This window comes from Lathyrus oleraceus, chromosome 2 (genome assembly GCF_024323335.1).
Source record: "Lathyrus oleraceus cultivar Zhongwan6 chromosome 2, CAAS_Psat_ZW6_1.0, whole genome shotgun sequence".
Taxonomy (NCBI): domain Eukaryota; kingdom Viridiplantae; phylum Streptophyta; class Magnoliopsida; order Fabales; family Fabaceae; genus Lathyrus; species Lathyrus oleraceus.
The window spans coordinates 228,570,607-228,577,292 of record NC_066580.1 but is presented as its reverse complement, the minus strand read 5'-3'; positions in this window follow the sequence as shown (position 1 = coordinate 228,577,292).

Sequence of the window (6,686 nt, the reverse complement as noted above, 5' to 3'; positions counted from 1 at the left end):
ATACTCACCTATATCCTTAGTGATGGACAATGAGTCTTCCATGCTTATTATAGGGTTAACGTCTCACTAGCATGTTGAAGCTATCCTCACATGGTGGATTTGTGGTTTTAGGTTGAGTTTTCTCCCTTGGATAACAAAAGACCTTAAGGCTTTTGGACCAATCAATTCACCAACTTATTTTGAGATTTTTACCCCGAACTACGAGGTTTTGATCCTAATCTTTTTTTAAGATGGTACGTAGGCAATGGGTTTATCCATCCAAACACAAAATGTAAATAACTTGTATATTCTCTTCTCATCTCTTCAATCATGTTTGCACAAATAAACTTTCACAAAATACTAACCTTACAACAAGTGTGAAAAGGGCTCCCTAGGAGTACCTAGGATGTTTTGGGTGCTTAAAACCTTCCCATTGCATAACCAACCCCCTTACCCAGATCTCTGACATTTTTACTAGTTTTTGATTTGATAAAACTTTTAGGTTTTTGTTCGCTTTCTAACCATTCCTTTGGATAAATAGAAGTGCGGTGGAGACTCGACTTGTATGGTTTACCTTGGATTTAGTCAATATCTCTAATGGTAACGAATACCCCGCTACACTTGGCAACCCAATCAATCTTTTCCTTGTACCATCAATTGTTCCATGAACTACGAAGCTCTGAAATTTTCTAAATGCACGATGAGAATACGTACGCACGAGGGTTTGAATCCTCCACGAGCACCATAATTGTTATTTCCATATTTATTCATTTTTCCTTGTTCATCTCCATGATGCATTCATATTCTACCTTCATTCACTCCATGTTATATTCTATTCTCTTTGAACCAAATACAATTCTTATTTGAGTTCCATGCATACTTTGGGGCAAACATCCAGTGCCTGCCTCTTAACCAAGAGTCAATTTTATTGTCTTGTTAGCCCTCTATTTGCTTAGACAAACATCTCCTTACTTACTTTGCAATCGTATACTGGCAATACCCTTCTTTTCGTCTGTACGATATAGTGGCGAACACTTCATCTACCCACATATTGGTTAACACCAGTTTTACTCTTGGGTTTAGATTTCATCCCCTTGTTGGAGTCAAACAATATAATCCTTTGGTTCAAACCATATTGTTATCAATATTCTTTTCATCTCCCACCACTAGTTCTATCAACTATAGAGCTCTGAACTCCTTATTGCACTATAAGGATACATAGGCATGAGGGCCCTAATCCCCACCGATCCCTTTATCTATTTATTTCTTCCCTTATTATCTTGTGAGTAATCTTTAGATATCACACCTATCCGAGCAGAGAAAAATCAAAACGGTTCCCGTTGAGTATAACGAATGTGAGGGGTGATAATACCTTCCCCTTGCATAATCGACTTCCTTAGTCAAATTTCTCTTTCCCCGAGTTTTATTGATGTTTTCCCTTTCCTCGGGAATAAATATAGTTTGGTGGTGACTCTGTTGTATGGTCAAGCGCGCGATGCGTTTGGGTTTATTTCCGCTAGCTTCGGTTGGAGAATCTGTTAAGGATACTCTGTTGCTTGGAGTATTTCCTAGTTGCTAAAAGGAGTCGAGTCTAGATTTCACTATTTTAGTTTGCCTTGGGTGTTTATCTTTATGTATTACTCACTTTATTTATCATATTATTCATTACTTTAAATATTGTTTATATTGGATATTATCTGTTATACTTTCTGTTGGGTTGGGGTTATGCTACATGAGAGAAGCTCTATACCCGAGCCAAGTACATACACAGGATAGACTCGTGGATAGTCGTGTACGACTGTGTTTCACGCGTTGGGTTTTCACGAGAGCCACACCTAGACTAGATTCACTTGGAGGTACTTTTGTCCTATGAGAATTCGCAACGATATGGTATTTTCACTTTGAGTCGATGACTCTGGGAGACCTTCTAGGGACAGACTTCCGAATACTAGAACCTACCTCTGAGGGGGATATGGATTTTTCTACAGGAAACCATAGACTTCACATACCTTTATTCTCATGGACGTCGTACTTTTGATCCTGCATCGGGAAGTATACGCAGATTACCCGGATTAGTTTATGCTATTAACATACATTATTTCATATCATTTTTGCATTGATGTATATATGTCAGAGTTTTGAACCTGAGTTATTATTATACCATCAATGCTTTGAATCTATGAATGTTGCATTCCATCCCCAACATGTGAATTCATTCATTTGCATCTCATGCCTATCAACTAGAAAGAGTTGACATTGTCCTTTCCTCAGCCAGAAATACGACGACTCTTCAACACCACTACTTCACGAGAACTAGCAAATCAAGAATATTGGAAGATATGGAACAAGAGAATGCTACCTATAGGGAAACCTTGGCTCAGTTATAAGGAAAAATGGACACCTTCCAAGGTAACATAAACACCATAATGGAGTACCTTCAAGCCCAGAAGGCTACTACCTCTACCTCTTCCAATCATGCTACCATTGTGGTTATTGATACTATTGTTGTTGTCACCACTTTTGTTGATGTTGTTGTTGTCACCACTTCTATTGATGTTGTTGTTGACAATGTGATCTAACCTGTTGTAAGGCAGCTCATCTGTCAATTGGATCTAAGTAGGCATGTTGTTGCCTATCCGTGGGGGTTGCCTCCGAAATTTACTCCCCAAGTTGCTAATGGGAATGCTTCTGTGCCATATCAACCCTTTGTTATGCATCCTGCCAATGGTAGTTATGTTACCCATCCTTGGGGCATGACCACTCACTCTTCTCAGATGATTAGTGTCAACAACAATGAGATCAACCCAGAACAGGTTTTTCAAACTTCTCCACCAGTTATTGTTGAAACTCCTAATGATAACGAAGATAAGTACAGAGGCCATATCCTTCATTTTTGTCTTCCTCCTTGATCTACTTAACCTACTTTTCATAAATTGAATCAAGGTGTTCAGGTACATCCTCCTTATCCTAGGACATCTTATGCTGTTGCACCTCCATTTGTGTATTCTGGGGCACCCTAGGCTCCATATCAGGGTTAATATGGTCAGAATATTAGTTAGATGGTTAATTCGGGATTGATGTATCCTCAAGAGTATCCCTAGTTTGCTTCTCCTCCAGTCATTGCTTAGGAAACTTCTCAGGGTGTTCAACTCCCCAATCATCAAGTTAATCCTTAGCATGCTAATCAAATTGCTTTTGGTTCAGGTTAGAATAGACAGGCATACTATCGATTACTAGATGAGAGGATAAGGGTCATTGAAGGTTACTTTGCTTACGGTATGGATGCTAAGGACTTGTGTCTAGTTCCTAATGTGGTGCTTCCTCCTAAGTTCAAAGTGCTAAACATACCAAAATACAAGAGTTTGAGATGTCCTAGAAGTAATGTTATTATGTATTATAGAAAGACGACATCCTACATTGATAATGACGAGCTTCTCATCCATTGTTTCCAAGACAACTTATCTAGGGCATCCTTCGATTGGTACGTAAGCTTGGAGCGCAGTAAAATTAGAACTTGGAAGGACTTGTCTGAAGCCTTTCTCAAGTAATATAAGTATAAACTAGACATGGCTCTTACCAGTTTACAACTGCAAAATCAAACGTGCAAGAGTAGTGAAACATTCAAAGAATACGCTTAGAGGTGGCATGAAATAAATGGCTTCTCGAGTTAGACCTATGCTGACAGACGCTGAATTGGTTGTGTAGCGGTGTATTCGTTACCATTGGAAATATTAATTAGATCCAAGGTAAATCATACAAAGTCGAGTCGCAACCGCACTTCTATTTATCCAAAGGAATGGTTAGAAAGCAAACAAAAACCTATAAAGTTTTACAAACAAAACTAGTAAAAGAAGGTCAGAGATCTGGGTAAGAGGGTTGGTTATGTCATGGGAAGGTGTTAGGCACCCACAACATCCTAGGTACTCCTATGGAGCCCTTTTCACAACTTGTTGCAAAGGTTATTGTTTATGAAATTATTTTGTGCAAACATGATTGAAGAGATGAGAGAAGAATATACAAGTTTATTTACATTTTATGTTTGGATGGATGAATCCATTGCCTACGTACCCTCTCATGAAAGATAAGGATCAAAACCCCGTAGTTCGGGTAACAAATTTCGAAAACAAATGAGTGGATTGATTTTAAACAAAAGCCTTAAGGTCTTTCGTTATCAAAGGGAGAAAACTCGACCTGAACCAACAATCCACCATGTGAGAATAACTTCGACATGCTAGTGAGGGGTTAACCCTATAATAAGCATGGAAGGCTTACAATTCGATCACTAAGGATGTGGTGAGATTTACATCAACCACTAAGATAATTCAGATCTATGGCTAGTGCATGAGAATTTTGATTAAGAAGTGGACAAGGGCCACAAAAGCAATTGACTGGGTTGAATTAACCAATTAGAAGTATTCACAAAGATAGTCAAAGTTGAATTAAAGGTTCAATTCAAAATGAGTATTATGAAAAAGAAAGTTTGAAAATCAAAGGCATAAGGCCTAGGTTTCTAATGTTGAAAACAAGTCAGATGTTTGCACAAAAGTTTTTGGTTTTTGGGTTAAGGATGAAAAAGAATGCAAGTTAAGCATGCAAAAGGTGAGGGTTAAGGGACAAAGCCACAAACAGGGTTGCTTTCTCAAGATCATAGAGATGATCCAAGCAAGTTCCTTTGGAATAAGCACAAGGCAAAAGCAAAAGTCTCATAAGAGAACAAACAAAACTGGAAACGGAATGCCAATCAATGGTCTTATATCCAACTCCAAAAAACAAACGGGAAACAGAAAGCCAATCAATGGTCTTACATCTAACTCCACAAAACAAAGTAGGAAACAGAAAGCCAATCAATGGTCTTACATCTAACTCCTCAAAACAAACAGGAAACAGAAAGCCAATCAATGGTCTTACATCTAACTCCATAAAACAAACAAACATGCATGAAAAGCAAACACGTGAAAGATTCACAAGTAAGCAAACAAGCAATCAAGCATCACTCTCTATATACAAACAAGAGGCTCAGACAAGTTGGTTGGGCTTTAGTCAAGGGGTCATATCAACCTCGACAAACAAGCCAAAACTGTAGGGGTGTTTTGAAGCTCTTAACCACTAACATTGAGAGTTAGGGTGAAGCTGATGAAATGGAAATGAGGATGAGACCTCATGCTCTTAACCCTGGCCTGGGTGAGCTTATGATAAAGAAGATGTGGGGATCCAGAATGAGGGACCCTATTCCACTTGACTGACTTTATATAAGATCTTGGGTGTTTATTCAAAAGCATCAGCACGTAGTGCGAGCATAATGAAAGACTCAACTGAATAACAGGGGATTGATTGCAAATCCCTTCTATCTGTCAATTGCCTCTTCACTTAGAGGACTTAACAAGTAACATGCCTCATTTAGAGGTCTTTAGCACAAATGTAAACAATCACAATCATGGCCTCTTAAGGAGGACTTCATCCAAATGCCTGCCAAAAAGGTGACAGGACTTCCAGACTACATGGAGAAAGAGAGTGGTTACCTAAGTAGTATACCAACCACAAACCAAAGCAAAGCTCAAGCAAGAGCTAAAAACAGCTAATGTACCTGTACAAAAGCCAAACAGTTAATATTGTATTCAGAAAACCAAACAGACAACACAATGGAATATCTAACAATTTTACACAATGCAAGTCACTAATGCAAGCACTCAAGTGAGCTCATCACATCAATGGACCTACAACACAACAAGAGTTATTGATCAAAGCAATTGGCATCTCAAGTAATGAGACCAACCCAAGCGTTAGTGCTAAATACCTGAAACACAAAATACAATTGGTGAGTACAAACCACTAGTACAAAGACTAGGGTCAAAGGCAAGTCAAATGACCAAAACAGAAGTCAATATTTCACATGAAGCACAATCAATCAAACAAGAAAGAGTCCTCAAAAGGACCAAAACTAATTCATAAGGCAAAGCCATCAAATGATCAAGATAAAGCGAAGGCACACAATGTGATCAAAATTGGATATCGAGAATAAAAAAACCAAATTAAAATAGAAACACATCCATTGATCATGAAATTTTTTATGTGAGTTTAACATGTTATGAACAAGCATCATACCAAAAATTAAATCCAGAAGATAACAGATGGTGTATGAATGAAAATGCACAAGTACAAAGCACAAAATGTTACACCAAATGTTACACTACATGTCCATGTGTCCAAAACAGTGGTATCAAATGATAAAAATGCCAAACAAAAACCAAAACATCATGTCACATGTTAGGATCAGGAATGTCAAATTTCAAAGCAATTGGATAAACCATGAGCATTACACAAAACAATTAGCACAACATGTCATTTTGGCATCATGTTCAAACAATCAAGCACAATAAAAAAATCCATAAGCACAAAAATCATGAGATAAAAGCTAAAGAAACTAGACATCAACACAAGCATGTGGAAAAAAGTTTGGATCAAATTGGACATGTTTACTATTTTTTATGATTTTTGGAAGTTAATGAAATAAAATGAAAATAATGGAAAATGATATTTGAAATGAAAAATCAGCAACGTGCACTAAGTCAGATTCAAACACAAGTAAGGCAAGTTAAATGAGAAAATGCAATTAAATTTCAGAAACAACCAGAGCCAGGTATCGAACTCGCTCATTGAAGGTTCAAGGCGCGCTAATTGAAACGCAGTGTTTCAAAGGAAAAGGGAAA